This window comes from Manis pentadactyla, chromosome 13 (genome assembly GCF_030020395.1).
Source record: "Manis pentadactyla isolate mManPen7 chromosome 13, mManPen7.hap1, whole genome shotgun sequence".
NCBI lineage: Eukaryota > Metazoa > Chordata > Mammalia > Pholidota > Manidae > Manis > Manis pentadactyla.
In genome coordinates this window covers 52,884,301-52,905,479 of record NC_080031.1, presented here as the reverse complement: position 1 = coordinate 52,905,479, position 21,179 = coordinate 52,884,301, and the positions used below count along the sequence as shown (strand labels likewise).

Sequence of the window (21,179 nt, the reverse complement as noted above, 5' to 3'; positions counted from 1 at the left end):
GTGTATCAACCCAGTTATGCTAAGTGGAGGAAACCCTATGGTCCTGGAGACTGAGAGGTTACACATTACTTGTGATTCAATTAATATGCCAGAAAATTAATAAGTCACAACTGTGGGACAATATAATTGGTCACTTCAGGTTATCAAAGTTCAAGATCATGAGATGATCTGATGATATATGTCCTTTATTAAGTATGGAATTTGCGTATTCATGAGTGTATACAAACACAAAAAAGTGAATTATTAAAGATGGGATATCACTTTCTAAAGTTTTTGTTATAGGACACAGAATTTCACTAACATCTCTGGTTTAATATCCAATTAGGCTCTTAAAAACTCTTGAAGTTTCATTCACTATTAGAAATATTTTACATTTCACTGTGCATGCAAATACTGAGTCATTACATTGTACATTGTACACCTGAAACTAATATGTTATGTATCAATTTTATACTTCATTTTTAAAAAAGGCTTAAAGAGTAACTGAATCACAGTTTGAGATAATCCATATGAATGTTTGAACCTATTGTGCCCATGAGACTGAATCACACGTTGAAGCAGTGAAGGTGGGTGGATTGAGCCTTATATTCAGAAGTAGCCTGTGGGCCTCACCAAGGAACTCTTTGGACAACCTAGGGGCAACATTAGGAGCCCAGACTCTGAAGCCGTACTGCAGCTGTGGGTCCAGCTTATACTGAACTCCTATTCCCCTGTCCACTCTACATAAAATGAGGGCAAGCACAATGATTTCAGGCATGGTTAGGAACAAATGAGCTAAAATAATGGACATAGGTGGAACCTGACAGTTACTGATGGATATACATACATATTTCTATTTTAAATAATTAATATAGAAAGAAATAATTCTGCAGAATCTGGGTAAGATACTGCTCTTACTATTATTGTCTGATGATGTAAGATGTATTAGCTCAGTTCACCAGTCTTTGTATCTACTTATGCTTTTAATAAGTATTATTTCTGTATTCATAGAGTACTTAGGTAAGAATTTGTTTATATATTCATAAGAATTATGTATATTATGTATGTATATAGATACATATAATTATTTTATGAATATGAACACTTTAAATATAAACATATAAATATATTCATACAATTCTTATTTTAACCCTGGTTAGGAAGAATTTCTTATAGAAATCCATTTTTTTCTATCTAGGACATGTTTGTCCAAGTTGAAACAAACTCACCTTCTTTAAGCTTCTACCCCTTGCTATAAATATCAGGGGAAAAGAAGTAGGACTGAGAGTGTCACTGCCATTTGTCAGGCAAGGCTTTTGTTTCCCCAAATGTTAACTGCTTTAATGTACTCAGAAAATAACTGTTCATGGAAACAGACAGAGTGGAATGCTGAAGAGCACTGAGATATTTCTGTCTCCAGTTCACTGTTGGCTTTTCTATGTTGCTGGTCACTGGCAGCTTCTGATTTATCTGAAGATAAATCAAAGACAAATTAAAATTCATTAAACTCAGGGAGGTCACAATCAGTCTAGTCAGGGACAAATATTATATAAATATGATTTAATGTATAATTTTAAAATAACTACAATATAAATAAAATGAACAATAGATGCAAAAGATATCTAGTCTCTCTAAGAGAATCAGTAAGAGCTTCATCTGTATTTTCTCCTGAAGGTTACATCTCTGAAGATTTTCAATTTCTGGCAAGTATAAAACCCTTATTAACAATAAGGAAATCTGAACTTCTCTTTCTGGAAAGGGTCTACAGGTGGTTACATTGTAGAGATATTTCACAATGATATTTTGCATATCAAATATATTTTATAATATTGTGTTAATTCCAAAGGTTAATTACTATATTCAATCTATTAAAAATTGAATTTATTCAGGGTGTTAGAGCAGCAGAAAACACTGACAATGATTTCAATTTCTTAGTATAAAAATATCCAAGAAATCTGGACACATTGCATTAGAAAATGTAAGTTTTCTTTCAAATCCCATGCACTTTGGCATGTGGATTCTGAGCTTTGTGAAAATTTTAAAAATAACCCAGTGAGTTGCAAAGCACACTTGTTTGCCAGCCTACTTGTGGAAAAGTAAACAAGGACTTGCGCAGGGACCAGTTGTGTGAGACCTTCAGCTGTTTGCTGAGCGAGTGTAGGGAGACTGGAAGGGAATTTGGGGTCACTGGGCACATCTCTGCTGCACCTCAGTAAATGGGGATCAGCAGCATCACTAGGCCACAGCATGCAGCCCATCTGGGACACAGACAGACAGGGAGCCGTGCCTGCACCACCCTCAGCAGCGGCGCCCACCACATGCAGACTGACTCTAACGCAATTCCCTGAGTTTCGTGGAAGCAGTTTAGTGCATCTTTAACTTGAGGTCATGGGCAGTGTCTGTGGCATATGCCAAACCTTTATTTGAAGCTGACAGCATTCCAGGAATTGCCCTAATGCTCACCACATTCCATCCTTCCCAGGAGCCTGTGAGGTACCTTCTTATCTTACTCTGTGCTTTTACATGATAAAAGCTTCAGGTTCTTGGAGTATTTGCCTAATGCCACAAACCAAGCAGAGAACTCATCTCAGCCCATGATTCAGCCCCGCAGGCTGTGCCTCTGATTCAGGTCTCTTGACAGCGTGGCCTGCCCTCCATGGGGGATGACCTGGTGTCGGGCGCCCATGTCAGCTTTCCTGGGGAACTTTAAATATGATGGAGACACTTGTTTTCAGTATTTTATAAACTTCAGAAATCAACTCCAAGTAGTCATCCCCACTTCAAATAAAACAGTAGTTCTTCCTCTGTAATATTTCAATCTCAGGAAAAGAATGCATCAGAACGAAATCCTAACACATTGCAATATACAGTGCATTTCCTAATATACTGCAGTAAATACATGACATATAAAGAGATTCTTAAGGGGAAGTATACTTGCTTTTCTACTTAAATACAGATGGCTGGTAAACATTTGAGGAAATATTTTCAACAACTAATAGAATTTGTCAGTAGCAGAACAATTCAAAATAATAATTACCCTTTGCTCTTGCAATTCCCTGTATTTCTGTGGCTGAAACCACCATTTGTTGACGCTATTTGTCTCACCCGGATGGGCTAATGGCTCATGTCCCGGTTAAGTGTACAAAGAGAAGCAAGAGAGTGACATCATCCCTGGTGTTACTATGCCCACTGAGTGAGTGGCTTCTTTTTACAACAATTCTCCTCTGACACTATAAATAGGAATGCAATTAAAAGAGCTAAAGAAGCTAGTGGATAGCCCTGATGTGATTGTTTTGTTTCTCTATCATGTCGTTAAAGAAAATGTCTTACTGTTAATCACAATATGCATCAAAAACATAATGTTAATAATAATCACAAGTACCAACTCATGTAAATTCTTAGCTATGAAAACTAATTTCATATATATATATGTATACATATACTTTATCATTTAAAGTTCAAGGAAAATTGTGAGTAACTGTCATTTTTCTTTTTTGCTGATAAAGAATATGAAACTAATAGTTCAACTGATTTTTCAAAGACAATATCACCAGTCAGTACTCTGGTTGAAAGTAAAACTAAGTTCATTTCATTCACATCTTTCTCATTGATCTCTGTTCTTTAGATTACTGATTTGTATATCTTCTTCTGTTATTTACACGAAATCCATGGTAATTTAATGCTACCTCATTTTTTCATTTTTTCCAATTTTTATTTTTAAATGTATTCATATTGTTGATATATAATTGGCATTCATTCTGTAAGTTTAAGATGTGTAATAGGATGAATTTTTATGGTATATATGGCAAAGGATTAAACACAAAAGATTAGTTAGTATAGCCTTCAACTTATATTATCAATTTGTTGTTGCTGTGGTGAGAAAATAGCTCTATCCTCGTTGAAATTTTCAAGTATCCAGTGTAATATTTTACATTATAGCCACCATAATGTAGCGAACATGTATAAGTTATGTTGGTTTGATAAACATTATTGATAAATTATTAACAATGTGCTTTGCCTAACACTTCCATCACTTCTCATAATTATGATTTGTTTTGGTTAGAACATTTAAGACCTCTTTAAACAAGTTTTGGTTATATAATAAGCTGTTTAGTAAAATCAGGATGCTGTGTATTAGACCCTCATAATTTACTAATCTTTTAATTGACAAATAGCTCCTCATTTATTCTATCTCCAACCCCTGATAACAACCATTCTATTTTTGCTTTTGTGATTTTGTCTTTCTTAGGTTCCATATACAAAAGAAATCATATATTTTGTATGCCTCTGTTTGACTTACTATACTTAACATAAATAACAGGGTTCATCCAAGTTGTTGCAAATGGCAGGATTTCCTTCTTTTTCATGGCTTAATAATTCTCCATTGTCTATATCTGTATCTGTATCATCATACTAATTTATCCATATCTATATCTATATCTATGTCAATATCTGTATCTACAAGCATACCTCACTTTACCATGCTTCACTTTATTGCGATTCACAGATTTGGTGTTTCTTATATGTTGGAGGTTTGTGACATTTCATTGACCAACCATTAACTCTATTTATCAAATAGCATTTGCTCATTTTGTTCTGTGTCACATTCTGTCTCACAATATTTCATACTCTTTTATTACTAGTATATTTCTGAGGATGATCTTTGATTCAGTGAACTTTGATGTTACCATTGTCATTGTTTTGGGGTGACATGAATCACTATATAAGATTTAAAAATTAACCAGTAAATATTTATGTGTTCTGAATCCTACACCAACCAGCGGTTACACATCTCTCTCCCACTCTGCAGGATTTCCTATCACCTACATGACAATAATTAAGTTAGCCCAATTAATAAATACACAATGGCCTCTAAATATGCAATTGAAAGGAAGAGTTGCATTTGTCTCAATTTAATTCAAAAGCTGGAAGTGAGTGCATAGAGTAAGGAATTCATGTCTAAAGAGATGATGGGCCACAGCCAGGCATCAAGTACCACTGTCATCCAAGGTGTGGATGCAAAGGAAACGTTTTTGAGGTAATGGGAAGTGACAGTCCAGGGGACACCTGCATTTACCAGAAAGAAAAACAACCTTATTTGTTATGGAGAAAGTATCAACAGTCTGGAAAGATGGTCAGCCACAACATTCCTTACACCAAAGCCTAATCCAGATCAAAGCCTTAATTCTCTCCAATTCTTTGAAGGCTGAGAGGTGAGGAACCTGAAGAAGAGAGGTTTGAAGCTAGAAGACGTGGGTTTATAAGGCTTAAGGAAAGCAGCAATCTTCAGGATGTATGCAGCAGTTGCTGCTGTGCAAGTTGTAAGAAGTTATTCAGAAGATCTAGTTAAGATAATTAATGAAGTGGCAACACAAAACAACAGATTTTCAGTGGAGATGAAATAATCTTACATTGGAAAGAGATGCTATTTTCATAGCTAGAATGGAGAAATCAATGTTTGACTTTAAAGCTTCAAAGGATGGACTGATTCTCTCTCTTATTTGGGAATAAGGCAACTGGGACTTTATGTTGAAGCCAAAGCTCATTTACCATTCTGAAAATGCTGAATCTACTCTGCCTTTGCTCTATAAATGAAATAAAGCCTAGATGATAGCACATTTGTTTATAACATGGTTTACTAAGTACTTAAAGCCACTGTTGAGACATGCTGCTGATATAAAAAGATTCCTTTCAAAATACTCCTTCTCATTGAGAATACACCATGTGACCCAAGTTCTGTGTTTCAGATTTTCAAGACCTATGTTGTTTTCATGCTGCTAACACAACATCTGTCTGCAGTCCATGGATCAAGAAGTAATTTTGAATTTTAAGTCCTATTGAAGAAATACATTTGGCAAAACTATGGTTGCCATAGACAGTGATTCTCTGATGGATTTAAGCAATGTAAATTAAAAATTCTCTGGCAATAATTCACTGTTCTATATGCCATTTCGAACATTTGTAATTCATGGGAAGGAGTCAAAATATCAGTATTAACAAGAGTTTGGAAGTAATTGATTGCAATCAACATGAGTGACTTTAAAGGGTTCAAGACTTTGTCTTAGGAAGCAACCACAGACATGAAAACAGCAGAGGAGCTAGAATTAGGAGTGGAGTTCTGAAGATGTGACTGAATCGCTATAATCTTGTGATAAAATTTGAATCGATGAGGAGTTGCTTGTTATGGATGAGCAAACAATGTTATTTCTTTACAAGGAAGCTATTCCTGGTGAAGGTGTGAAAAGTGTTTAGCTGACATACACTCAATTGGTATAGCAGTGACAGAGTTTAAGAGATTAATTCCAATTTCAAAAAACGTTCTACTGTGGGTAAAATGCTATTAAATAGCATCCCATTATACAGAGAAATAACACATAAAAAGAATAGCCAAACAATGCATCAAATTTCATTTTTATCTTCATTCAGTAAATTACCACTCATCCCCAACTTTCAACAACCACCAACCTAATCAGTCAGCAGCCAAAAATATCAAGGAAAGATCCTCCACCAGCAAAAAGAGTACAATTTTCTGAAACTCAGACAATGGTTAGCATTTTTTAACAATAAAGTGTTTTCTAATTGAGATACATATATGGTAAAGTGAAAACTTATTTTGTGTGTGCACTGGTCAAATAAAAAATACACTTAACTTGCTTTATTGTAATATTTGCTATATTTCAGTCATATGAAACAAAACACCCAATATCTCCTAGGTATGCCTGTATTTCTATGACTATCTCCATCCTTAATTGTCTCTACATCTCTCATCTTATTTATCTGTTCATTTATAGACACTTATCTTCTTCTGTATGTTGGCTATTGCAAATAATGCTGCAATAAGCATGAGAGTGAATATATGTCTTCAATAACTTGTATTTACTTGGACACATACTGAAAATTGGGTTTACTGGATCACATGGTAGATATATTTTTAATTTTTTAAGAAACTCAATGTTGTTTTCCATAGTGGATTTACTAATTTATATTCCCACCAAGAGTTTACAAGTATTCAGTTATTTTCACATATCAGATAAGAAATAATATTCCAATATAGTTTTGATTTGCACTTCCATGATGACTACTGATGTCAAGCATCTCTTAATACACTTGCAATTTGTATGTCTTTGGAGAATATCTATTTGGTTTCTTTTCCTAATTTTAAATCAGATTCTTTGTATTTTTGCTATTGATTTGTATAAGGTTTTTTTATGCTTTGAATATTAACCCCTTATCTGATATACAGTTTGCATATATTTTCTCCCACTCTATAGATCAAGGCCAGATCCTCCACCAGCAAAAGATTGCAGTTCTCTGAAACTCTGCTTTTGGTGATTTCTGCTTTTGTTTCTGAGAAACATTTTATATTTTGCAGTTCCATTCATATGTATTTGCTTTTGTTGCTTGTACTTTTTGTCTCATGTCCCCTAAACCTATGTCAATGAACTTTTCCTCTGAGTTTCCTCCATGACTTTTTATAGTGTCATCCCTTATACTTAGGTACATAATCCATTTCTAGTTATTTTCAGAGTGGTGTAAGATAAGAGTCTGATTTCCCTGTTTTTGCATCTGGATATCCAGTTTCCTCAGCATCACTTATTTAAAAGAATATCTTTTCCAACTGAGTATTCTTGGCTCCTTTTTTCAAATATTAGGTGATTTATCTCTGGGCTCTCTATTCTGCTATTCTGTTCTGTTGGTGCTTATGTCTGCTTTCATGCCAGTGCCATACTGTCTTGATTTATATAGCTTTGAAATATAGGTTGAAATTGGGAAGCCTACTATCCAGCTTTTTTTTTTAATGAATTGCTTTGGTTATTTAGGGTTTTACTCTATTTTTTAAGATTGTTTTTTGTATATCCGTGAAACATGTCATTGGAATTTTGGTAGGGATTGCATTGAATGTAGAGGTAGCTTTGTATGCTAGCTTTTAACAATAACAGTTGTTCCCATCAATGAACATGGGATGTCTTTGCATTAATTTTGGTGTATCTAATTTCCTTCATCAATGTCTTCATTGTATAGATATTTCATTCTTGGCTAATATTATTCCTAAACAGAAAAGCCTAACTGTACATCCATGGATGAACATATAAAGAACATTTTGGACATATAAAGGAATATCATCCAGCCACAGAAGAGAATATCCTTCTATTTGCAACAACATGGAAGAAACTTGGAGGCATCATTCTATGTGAAATAGGTCAAATAGATAAATACAAATGCTCTATGATCTTACTTAATGGGGAATAAAAATCTTGTAGAAACACAGCAGATAGATGTTTGCCAGGTGCAGGGTAATGAGTAATGATGGTCACAGTCCACAAACTTCCAGTTAAGAAGATAGTAAGTTCTTGGGGTGTATGTAGAGCCTGGTGACTATAATTAACCATCTATATCATATAATTGAAAGCTGTACAAGGCTAGAACTTAAAACTTTACTTCTAAGAAAGAATAGTAACTATGGGAAGTGTAGATATATTAACTAACCATATCATTGTAATAATTTTGAATACATAAATACAATCACTATGTTGCACTTGCTAAAGTTATGCAATATTATATGTAAATTATATATTAAAAAGTTGGAAAATGTTGAAAAAAATAAAATAAATTTATTTCTGAAATATTTAATTTGAAGTGCTATTGTAAATTGGATTGTTACTTATTTTCAGTTAGTTTAATATTAACATATAGAAATGCAACTGATTTTTGTATGTTGATTTCATATTCTAAACTTTTACTGAATTTCTTATTAGATGAAACTTTTTGGGGGTCTTTAAGTTAAGATTTTTTTATACATAACAATGTATCAGTAAAAAAAACAATTTTATTTTTTCTGACTCTGAAGACTTTGTTTTTCCTATGTAATTGCTCTGGCTAACACAACCAGTACTATACTGAATAGGAGAGGTGACACTGGGCACTTTTTCCTTGTTCTTGTTGTTAGAGGAAAAGATTTCAGCTTTTACTGTTGACTATGACATTCGCTGTAAGTTTACATTATATTCCCTTTATCATGTTGTTATATATTACTTGTATATGCAAATTATTGAGAATTTTTAGCATGAAAAGTCACTGGGATTTAAACATCTCATATGCACTATGATGATCACTTTTAAAATTTCATACTATTTATGTACTGCATCATATTGGTTGATTTGTGTATATTGTTGCATCCTTGAAATGCAAAGACAAATCTCACTTAATTACTGTGTATGATCCTTTTAATGTGTTGTTGAAATCAGTTGCTAGTATCTTGCTGAGAATTTTTTGCATCTATATTCTTCAGGCATTTTGGCATACATTTTTCTCATAATATTCTACCATGGCATTGTTACAAGGGTAGTTCTGTTTTTGCAATAATTTTGGGAGTGTTTTATCTTCAGGTTTTAAGAAGAGTTTGAGAATAATTGACATTAATTATATTTTAAATGAGAGAATTAATATATGAAACAATATGATCCTTGGCCTTTCTTTGTGGGGCGTTTCTGGTTACTGATTCAATGTCTTCCTACCAGAGTGTTCAGATTTCTATTTCTTCATGATTTAGACATGGTATGCCAAATGTTTTGAGGAGCTTATCTTGTATATGAGAAATTTATCCTTTTTTTTGAGACTGTCTAATTTGTTGGCATCTAAATTATCACAGTAGTCTCTAATGAGCCTACATATTTTGTGGTATTAGTGGTAATGCCTCCTATTTCACTCATTATTTTATTAATTCATGTCCTCTATCTTTTTTATTACTAAGCCTAGCTAAAGGATTCTCAATTTTGCTTATCTTTTTAATAAATATAATCTTCGTTTCATTGAATTTTTTATGCCTCTGTTTCAGTAATTTCTGATCTGAACTTTAGTTCCTTTCTTCCAGGTTTGGACCTAGTTTCTGATTTATCTAGTTCTATGAGGGGTAAAGTTATCTTTCTTCTTTCTGAATGTGGACTTTCATTAGTACAAAAATCCCTCTGAGTACTGCCTTTTCTGCAGCTAATAATTTTGCTATGGTTTGTTTACACTTTAGACTTAAATATCCAGTGTGGTGACTATAGTTCAAAATATTGTATTGTATACTTGAAAGTTCCAAGGAGAGGAGAGCTATAATGTTCTCATTGTAACAATGAAAACAAAATGCAAATTATGTCAGTTGAAGGATACACTAACTAACCTTACTGTAGTAAAATTTTTACAATATAAACTCATATCAACTAATCACATTATGCATACTAAACTTGTATAAAGTTTTATGTCACTGTATCTCACTAAAACTGGAAAACATTTTTAAAATAAAAAGGATTTGAAAATGTTGAAAAAATATATAGAAGAAACATTAAATTAACATAGAGTCTAAATGAATAACAGAAGGTATGTAATCAGTAATCTAATGAACACTGATCAAGGCAAAGATGGGGAGATGATTTCACTTTTAGTACTAATTAGTGGTATTCTTTTTGACAAGCCAATTGAACTAATAGTTTCAGCTTTTATATCAGGGAAAGATAAGAGGAATAAGAAAAAAACAGTATTTCACAAATTTTCATTCAGCTTTAATGAGAAAAATTCTATATATTTATATATCTTTGTATATATAGTCACACATGCATAAAAGCATATTTTGTAAAATGAAAATGCTCTACGGATTTAACTCATATTTCATAGGTGAGAATTTATTAGTGATGGGATTTGTGATTATTGTTACTATAGGTTAAGATTTTGATACATATTGAGATTAACAATAAAAGGAGTTCTTTTAAAGATATCAGACAAAAAAAATGCAAAGTTAGTATATCCATGAGCTTCCTTAGCTCTCTTAATTGCATTCCTCTTTCTAGGTCTCAGAGGGAATTTATCAAAAGAAAAACCATTCACTCAGTAGGCATAATAAAACCAGGCATGATGTCACTCTCCTACTTCTCTTTGTTCACTACACCTGGACATGCTCCTTCAGCCCATCTGGGTGAGATGAGCAACATCATCTGATGGTGGGTTAACCAGAAAAATAGAAAGAACTGTGAGATCAAAGGGTAATTATTGTTTTGACTTATTCTTCTTTCCTGATACATTCTACTAGTTGCCAAAAATATTTCCTCAAATTTTTACCTATCATCTGTTTTTAAGAAGGAAGGCAAATGTACTTTTCTTCTTCATATCTTCATGTAACATGTATTTACAGCTACGTATTAGGAAATGGGCTTTCCTTTTCTGAGTATTTTGGACAAAAGAATATTGGGTGATGCTTTTTACTCCCCTTAGACAGAAATTTGACAACAGATGTACTGATTTTACTTTGAGTTAGGACAATTTCTGAAGGTTAGAAAATGCCAAAAAGAATATCTCCTTCATATTTCTGTTTCCCTAAGGAAATGGAAAGTGTGTGACTTCACCAATGTTGTTTACTGTGGAGGGAGGAATGTTTCCTCAAGAATTCTGAGGCAGAGTCACAGCCTTTGGGTTCAACTCTTGGGCTGAGACACAGGTTCTTAACTCCGCTTAGTTGCATGGTGTTAGGCAGACCCTGAGATGCTGAATCTTTTAATGTGGAAAAGGAGAAAATTAGGAGTATGTACTTCACAGAAGCTCTTGGGAAAGAAGTGTAGTTAAACCGTTGAGGAGTTGCTTCAAATAAACATTTGATATTCTACCACAACTCTCAGTGATTTCCCAATTAAACATGCACTAAGTTGTTTACATGAAACTGTAGGAATTACACTAGCAGAAAGTAAGCAAGTGTGTGGGAGAAACAGCTGCCATGCCTGATACAGAGTGTTCCTCACTTGCCTGTTGGTCCAGGTGGGCTGCTTACTGTGGCTCAATGACAGTTACCCCACTTACCAGAGTACAGCGTAGGTTTACCTGGCACCTGCCACGCACCTCCCTGGTCTTCCTCCGTTCACTCTGCAAACAGTTTGAAGGTGTTCACTCGAACTGTACACTGAGCTGGTCCTTGCTTCACTTTGGCTGCATGTGTAGACTTGGTCATCAGGTATGTTTTGCAATTTATCTCTGTTTTTAAATTAAGCACAGAGCTCAGAATCCATCTACCAGTAAGGGTGGAATTTCACAGAAAGGTTATAATTTTTTAGAGTAATGTATCCCAGATTTGTTAGATATTTATATCAAGAAATCAAAATCACTTACAGTATTCTCTACTGCTTTGGCACCATAGACCTGGGAATGTTAGTAAACTGAATATTGGAATTATTACAAGAAAATAAAACATACTTGAAATTTGGAAATTCCTTCTGAAATAACCCTTCATCATAGCTACCTCTAAATTCTTCCCATAAAGAAGTGCCAAATATTTCCTTCCTGCTAGTAAAGACTTTTGAAATTTAACTTTTGTCATATCAGAAATTGAAAACCTGCAAATGTTTCATCTTTGTAAGAGAAAAGGTAGATGAATCTATTACTGATTGATTCTCTTAAGAAAAGCCAGAGGTTATGTGCGTCCATTATTTATTTATTTATTTATTTATCTATTTTGTAGGCATTTAAAAATTCCACACTAAGTCACATTTATATATTTGTCCCTAAATAGACTGCAACCTCCTTAAGTGCAACCAAGTTTAGTTTGTGTTTCACCTTCAGCGTCTGTAACACAGAGGCTGGACGTGCGCAGTAAGGGGACGGTCGGCAGTGGTGCGCAGTCTGCCTCTGCATCTCCGTTTCCATGAATCGTTAATTTCCGTGTGAGTTAAAGGAGGTAATATTAGGAAAAAATGAGAGCCTCGTCTTATAATTGGCAGTAACACTCTAAATCCTATGTATTCTTCCCTGAGATTTAGAGAAAATGGCAGAAGCTTTAAGAAGATTAATTTCAACTTGAAAAAATGTATACTAAATAGAAACGAGAAACATTTCTACATAAAGACTCTGCTTAATCAGGTTTAAATAAGAAAAATATATTTAAGTCTGTATTCATATTTATTTAAACACTTATTTAAATTTTATATGTTTGTATAATATAATTATATGTATATATACAAAGTATATGTATAATATATGTATGTATACAAACACACACACCTAAGTTGGTTAGGAATACAGAAATGACCAAATCCAAATTCTGATATATATAAGTAGGGATTAAACTGGTGAACTTAGACAATATATTTTATATCAACAGACATAGCCACCATATCCTACATAGATTATACACAATTATTACTGTAGATATTAACTTTTTGAACTAGCAGTATACATTATGTTTATTCACATGTTACTCCTAATATTCTAAACATTTTCACTATTTTACCTCACTTAATCTTAAGTACACTTGCAATTAAACATTATTACCCTCTTTTTATGTAGAATGGGCAGAGGAATAGTATCTAGAAAACAAACTAGACCCATAAGTATAGTCCGGTTTCAGAGTTTGAGCTCTTAACATAGTGCACCTAGGATAGGTAGGGGGCTGGTGTTTGTGAGGATCCCCACCTGCTTCTTGTGCTATGTAACCCTCTACACTAAACCCCACTGCCTCAGAGGGTGGCCCAACCCAAAGGGAAAAATGGGTTCAACTGTTTTATATACATTTTCCCCAAACTGTGTTTCAGCTAGCTTTTGAATCTTTTTTGTTTTGGTTGATGTATAATTGATATATGTCAATATATTAGTTTCAAGTGTACAATGTGATGATTTGGTATGTGTATACAGTATGAAATAAAATATATCTTATATGGAATATACCTTGAAGAGTTTTTAAGATATGAGCGGGATCCTTGAACAAGGTATTTTAATAAAATTCTGAGTGTTATAACAAAGATTTTAGAATAACATGTATCTTTTCTCAGGGATCCACTTACTGTGTTTGAATAGGGCAGAATGACAATGCAAATTTCGTACTTGTCTATAAAGGACACTATATCTTCAGATAATCTCATGACCTCAACTGTGGCAGTCTCGCCATAAGTTACCAATTCTTTTGACCCATAGTTGTGAATTGCTACTTTTCTGGTCAATTAGTAGAATTCCAGGTACTTTGTAATTTCCAGATCTGGAGGCCATGGGATTTCCTCCAGTTAGCATATTTAGGTTGGTACACACATACACATACTCACTAAATGTTTATTTCAGAGGGTAGTTTCTCGTGATTGATCCACTAACCCTAATGCCTTCCTTCACGGGCCAGGTGTAATCATGGAGGACACCACCTGGATGGCCAACCACTCAGGAAGGTCAGAGTTCATCCTGGTGGGAATCTTCAGTCAATCAAAACACCCAGCCTTCCTTGGTGTGGTCATTTTCATGGTTTTCCTGATGGCCTTGTCTGGAAACACCATCCTGATTCTTCTCATATACTCTAATGTCCGCCTCCACACTCCCATGTACTTTTTCATCAGCCAGTTGTCTCTCATGGACGTAATGTACATTTCTGTCCCGGATGTGGGATTCAGATGTTCCTCTATTTGACACTAGGTGGATCAGAATTTTTCCTCCTGGCCACCATGGCCTATGACCGCTATGCAGCCATATGCCATCCTCTCCATTACCCTGTCCTCATGAACCACAGGGTGTGTGTCCTCCTGGCATCTGGCTGCTGGCTCCTGGGATCAGTGGACGGCTTCGTGTTCACTCCCATCACCATGACCTTCCCCTTCTGTGGATCCCGGGAGGTCCATCATTTTTTCTGTGAGGTCCCTGCTGTGATGAAGCTCTCCTGCTCAGACATCTCCACCTATGAGACACTCATGTACCTCTGCTGCGTCCTCATGCTGCTCATCCCTGTGACCATCATTTCAGGCTCCTATGGTTTCATCCTCCTCACCATCCACAGGATGAACTCAGCAGAGGGCCGGAGGAAGGCCTTTGCCACCTGCTCCTCCCACATGACTGTGGTCACCCTCTTCTATGGGGCTGCCGTCTACACCTACATGCTCCCCAGCTCCTACCACACCCCTGAGAAGGACATGGTGGTGTCTGTCTTTTACACCATTCTCACTCCTGTGCTAAACCCTTTGATCTATAGTCTAAGGAATAAATATGTTATGGGGGCTCTGAAGAAAATGTTGAATGTGGGACCTGTCTTTCAAGAAACCATAAAGTAGAAAAATTTAATACTGCTTTTACTTTCTCTAAATATCATACATTTAGAATCTTATGTCAACACTATTCTTTAGATTTTCATAGCATGATGCTTCATCTGTTTTTCATACATATTTTAAAAAATGTAACCCTCTACTAGAAAATTTCAATTTTGAAAATTTTTCCTTGTCTTTCTTTCTCCTTTGTAACTCTTTAAGATATATTGTACAAGCATATTGTATTTGTGCTATTTTTACTGAAGTTAATAACTGCACTCTGAATCTATAGAAAAAACATCCATATTTTCATAAAACACATAATACAATTATTTAGAAGAGAAAGTAATGCAAAGCTAGGAAATTTATTTAAATTGGAAAGAGGAAAAGAGATGACATGAATGAGCAGCAGTGTTAAAATTCGGTGTTTCTAGGTCAAAAGTGTATGGGCTTTATACAATGCATACCCATACAAATGCTACTTTTCAGTGTATATAAAGTTATTCTGCATAAATATTTAAAATATCAGTTCTTTCTGCTTTTTGAATACATTCTCTTCTTTTTTGAATTTGTGTTATGTTTGTGCAGTGTGACATAATTCTTAGGAAACGTGTTCATTTCAATGTGTCTAATGATTTCTGAGACAGTTCTGGCATCTTCCCAACTTTATATGGGCTACCTTCTTTCATACAGTCCAAACCTCAATGCACCTAGTAGCAATTGGTTTTTTCCAGCAAGAGGTAGGTTTAGGATCTTGAATTCCATAAGGAACTGTGGGAAAACTGTAAGCTAAGAGTGGAAGAAAGATTTACGGAGGTTTCCTTCCATGAGGTAACACCTGAGCTGGATTTCAAAGTATGTATTTATTAGAAAAAAAAGCATAGGAATATCAATTATCTAAGTTAATTTATTTAATAAATATTTCTTGTGCTATATTATATTCAAAATAATAGCTAAATGAAATTAAAATCTGAATCTACTTGGTTGTGGTACCCAAAGAATTTTAACCTGTAGTTGCAGTTTTATATTATGCAAATAAATATTATAAAATATATGCTATCACTAGATGCTCATATGGAAATTGTACAGGTCACAATGGCACCTCAGTTCTGTCTGTGACCTAAGAGTATTGTCAAACAAGGGGGATGATAGCAGTGCCTGGAAAACAATACTGATTCAGGACTGGATGTTACCGTCAGATGAGTAGATAAGGGTGGGGAATGGGGAACTCACTCAGAGACGAGATCTAGAGAAAATATGAAGCATGAAGGAGAGATGGTTGACCAAGCAGGAAACATAAATGTCCCAATGGCTTTTCATTGACTACTGCACTTTATATTCTCATTTCTTGCCCTTCTGTGACCAAGAGTTTTATAAACAGTAGTGAAGTGACCAGACTGGAATTTTAGTAATGTTAAATTGATGGAAATCAACTGGAGAAGTGAATGCTGGAGGCTAGAAGATCAGGTGAGTGCAGGTAATGAAATGAGCGGTGTTGATCTGAGTGGGTTGGACCACACGCCTGATCACCAGGAAGGCTTGGGGGGAGCAGTATTTGGAGTGTGTGGGGCCTTGTTGAGCCTGTTTAAAGAAAGCCACAGATGTGGTTGCTCTCCATGTTCCTATGTATTGGGTCCCATTTGTAAAGAATCAGATGGTTTCCCTTTTCTTTTTGACACACTTGATTATGTCATGACTGTAAATTAAGACTCATGCAGTCTTTAGGAAACAATGCTGGAAAACAAATTTCCAATATTTTTATCATAGTAAAATGAATAATATAATATGTATGCTATAAATTTTAAGGGATTGATAATTGTATATCCCAGCCCTCAATTTGCTGGACCATAATTATACACACACTTGATGGTTCCACTTTAAATTTCCTAGGACATGGGGAGCAAAATAGAACAAATAAAACAAAAAGTGGAGTGGAGCTATATTTTTTCAAAAATTTTTTCCAAATTATTTTTAGATTACTCTATTTCTAACCAAAAAGTTTACTTAAGTATGCTTTTAGAATGATTATTTTTAGACAGTGTGTTTAAAATTTACTTTTTTTCATTATCTGTAATAATAAAAATTTACATTACCTGTGTGGATGAAAAATATTTGACAAATTATATATAGAATCTAATATTTAGAATTCTTAGGGAGGAATGATTGCTGCTGGAAAGTTCTTATATGTAGAGATAAAAACTGAAATAGAAGCGCTCCAGGCACTCAGTCACTCTTGCTTACAGTGCAAAACAACTAGCTGTGCACTGAAGTAGTGCACACTTTCAAGCTTCTTACTTATTCATGTGTTTATGACAGTGATGCCACCACCATTTGGACTAATTGATCATTCAATAACATGATAACAGGACGTCAGGTTTCTATACCCTCCAGAGCACATTAAAGACTGTGATTGAAATTCTTTATCCAAATTTAAGAATTAAACAACACAGTTTAGGTAGAGAAGGTTAACAACATTTTTCATAAATTTTCTGCCTTCTTAAATGTGTTTGAAAGATAAAACTTGAAGAAATGGAATAAACAAAACCATTTCCCAGGGATTTGCTAAAAATAAGGCTTATTTAATTTAACTAGATAGGTTCAATAGGCTTTGAAAATAGTTGGAATTGCCTCTTCCCCCTCTTAGATTATTATTTGTAAACAAATTATTTTTGTACCTGTTAGATGCTTAGTTTAGAAAGCATAAGCCTCTACTGTTATGTCTAGGAACCCTGAATTATGTAATTCAAACTTCTTTTTAAAAAAGAAAATCAAGCACGGGACTACAACATGCTTTTTCCACTCAGCATGCTAGTTTTGGTGTCTTACCAATTTGGTGCTTGAAGACTGGCTCATAATCTATAGGATGGATTTTTAAATAAATGGGCTATTGAACTTAGTGGTACTGTATTTAAGAGTTGATAAGCATTATTAGAAAGATGAGTGTCTAGAACAGGTGTGTCCATCACATATATGATTACTTCTGTAGGACAGATTCCCAGAAGGGTATTATTGGTTCAAACAATAAAGGATTTTAAATTTTGCTACACAGTGTTATTTCTCATGCTATGTAATACTTGACTAATTTAGCCCCCAACATCTGAGAAGGGAAAGCTCCTCCTTGTCTTCTACTTGTCCCTCTGCCTTCTGGATAGTTTGACCACCAAGAGACCCCAGCACGTGACTGGCAGGTAGGAGCAGACTGAGGTCTGAGTATTGCCTATCTCAGCACCATCTGTGCCAGAGGTGGCTGAGTCTCTCCACTTGCAGCCCAGGTCTCACAGTGGTCAATCCCCCTGCAACTTCAGCTGCTATGGATCCTGGAAACCCCTGTGCCTCCCATTGCAGCCTTTCGTTGATGCCTTTGGGTCATTCTCTATTCCCTGATGAAAATCCTTAACCCTGCCCACCTCTTTGTGACCTGAATCCTGATGTAATTAAGGCAGGTATAAGTCAGACACAGGCAGGTAGAGCTCAAGGTTATGGTAAGACACAGGCAGAAGAGAACTAGGGTCAAGGCTTCTCAGCAAAGATGCCTCATCTTGGACATCTGGGAAAATCAGCCTGAGGAAAAGAAAGGTTTTCTTTCCTTTGATCCCAGCTTGGCCATAACAACAGGCCCTAGCAGCGACTCCTGCCACTCACAAGATTCACTCCGTGTTTTGGCTTATAAACCTTAAACAGGGCAGCCCCGCAGCATCCCTCCTTGGAGCCCCTTCTGAAAAGTGTTAGCTTTCCTTTCTTCTGCACTCCTCATCTTGTATGCTGGCTTCATTCTTTGCCACCTCCAAGAAATGATCCTGGGAAGGAACAGCATCTCAGCCAGTAACAGCATTTGTAGCTCATCCGGGATGCCATTTGAAGGGTGGGTATCAGATGCAACCAGCATGTTTCTTTTACTTTCTTTATAGTGGCAAGTCATCAGCCATATAGAACAGTGACTAGCACAGCTGCTGATCTCAGACCTTGGGTGTTAGGTTCCTCTGAGTCCTCCTCCATCATTTCCCAATCTCCCCTCAGCAGTCAGGAAGGTAAGCCCAGTGTGGGCCAGAATTCTCTTTTGAAGCTCTTCTTGGATGTGAGGGACAAGGGAAGCAGGACCTTTCCTTAATTCCATTCCATAATCTTCAACAACTGGGACCAATGCATCAACTCCATTGTGTTAAAAAGCTTTAAAAGATCCTTGCATTTAGGGATTTCTCCTAACTTCTTGTCACAACTTATTCGGTAAACCTAATCTGACTGCTCATTGTCAAAAGGAGCCAAGATAACATAAAGGACACACTTTTCAGAGCCTGTTGTCACTTTTCACTTCCTGTCCTCTGCAAAGAGGATCATATATGTAGTGCTTGTAAGTAGGCAAATAGGAGCCCTCATGTAGATCCAGTTGAATCATTAAGTTATGGTATTTCAACTTTAATTTCTCTGTATTTTCCTCATGGAAAAACTTCGTGTTAATTTTCTTGCTGATGATTTTGTTATGGATGTAATTCTTCACAGCTAGGCAGAGCCTATTTTGCTCCAAAATAAACTCCACACGCTCTTTTTTTTCTAGTGCCCCGTTGGTTTCCACCTAAAGCTCTTGTAAAACGGAGGCTGCCTCTCTCACGTTACCATTTTATGCTTTTATAGTTGCTAATGCTTTACTCAGTTAAACACTCAATTTCAACACAAAATTGCCTTCTGTGACCATTTCTAGAGTATAAATTAGTTGCAGTTTCAATGGAAGGTCTGTAATTTCATCAATGTAAGAACAGCACTCTTGAACCAATTTGCAACAGCTTGTTTTAACCGACTGTAACTTTTTAACAAAAGCATAATATTTTCATTGAGTAAATACGGTTCTTTAGCTTCATGAGGCACAACTTCACTACTGCAACTAAGAAACAGGATGTGGACACCATATCACAAGCACTCTGGGTCTGTTTTTCCAAAGACAGAATGTTTCAATGACTTCCTAAGGAATTCCTTCCTCTGCCAGCTTCTCTGCATGTGCGCAGCCTGGATCCCCATGTGCCCAAGCCCACCTCTGCCGTGGCGATGTGCCCATCAGTGTACCACTGTCCCAGGATGAGCGCCCCCCAGGCATCTCCCTATGTTGGCAACACAAGAGCACCACTGTATACTCCTGCCTCCTTTGTCACACATTAACTGACCATATATGTATGGGCTCATGTCTGTGCTCTCTGCTCTGTTCCATTGATCTTAGGGTCTGTTCTCCTGCCAGTACCATACTCTTTTGATGACTGTGGCTTTGTAGTATAGCTTAAAGTCAGGAAGCATGATACTCCAGCTTTTGACTTCTTTCTCAAGGTTGTTTTGGTTTTTCATGGTCTTTGTGGATCTTTATAAGTTTTGCATATTTGTTCTAGGTAATGGAAAAATGCTATTGGTATTATGATAGGGATTGCACTGAAATTGAAAATTGTTTGGAGAGGATGCCATTTGGACAATGTTGTTTCTTCTCATCCATGACCACAGGGTAGATTTTCCTGGCCTATTTGTCTTCTTTATCTGGTTCCTTTCAGTGCAAAATAAGATGTTTTATTTGAAATTTTCCTTGTTACTTGAAGTAGGCTTTTATTGCTATGAACGTTCCACTTATAAGTAGTTCTGTTGATTCTGATAGAATTTTTAATTTAATATTTCTGTTTTCATTTGTCTCTAGGCAATTTTTTCCTCCTATGCTTTCTTTGATGAGTTTTTGGTTGTTCAGTAGCACGTTGTTTAATTTCCACATTTTTTGTGGGTTTCCATTTTATTTGTTTACTTCATTTTGATTTTGTATCAATATGGGTGGGAATAAAATATTTATGAATTTATCTTCCTTAATTATTGAGAATTCTTGTGAGACTTAATATGTGATCTCCCCTGTAGGGTGTTCCATGTTCACTTGAGAAGAATTTATATTTATTAATTATGGCTGGAATATTCTGTATCTCTTTAGGCCATTTTTTATATTGTGCTATCTAATGTCAATGTTTTTTGTATTTTCTAAGCCAGTTGATATTCTATTTGGATGATCTATGCATTGATGTAAATGGAATATTAATGTCCCCAATCATAATTGTTTTCCTGTCAACTCCTGTTTCAGACTGGTAATATTTGTTTTATATATTTAGATTCCCCTTTACTATGTTCATATATGTAAAGGTGGTATGTCATCTTGCAAGACTGATTCCTTTG

The 21,179-nt window shown here is 35.4% G+C and overlaps 2 pseudogenes; one reads left to right on the top strand and one right to left on the bottom strand.

Annotated features, from left to right (window-relative positions):
* Nucleotides 1-14,115: 14,115 nt before the first annotated feature.
* On the top strand, nt 14,116-15,023 carry LOC118913224 (olfactory receptor 2T4-like; annotated as a pseudogene).
* A 3,943-nt stretch (nt 15,024-18,966) lies between these two features.
* On the bottom strand, nt 18,967-19,912 carry LOC118913220 (26S proteasome non-ATPase regulatory subunit 12-like; annotated as a pseudogene).
* Between the last annotated feature and the right edge of the window lie 1,267 nt (nt 19,913-21,179).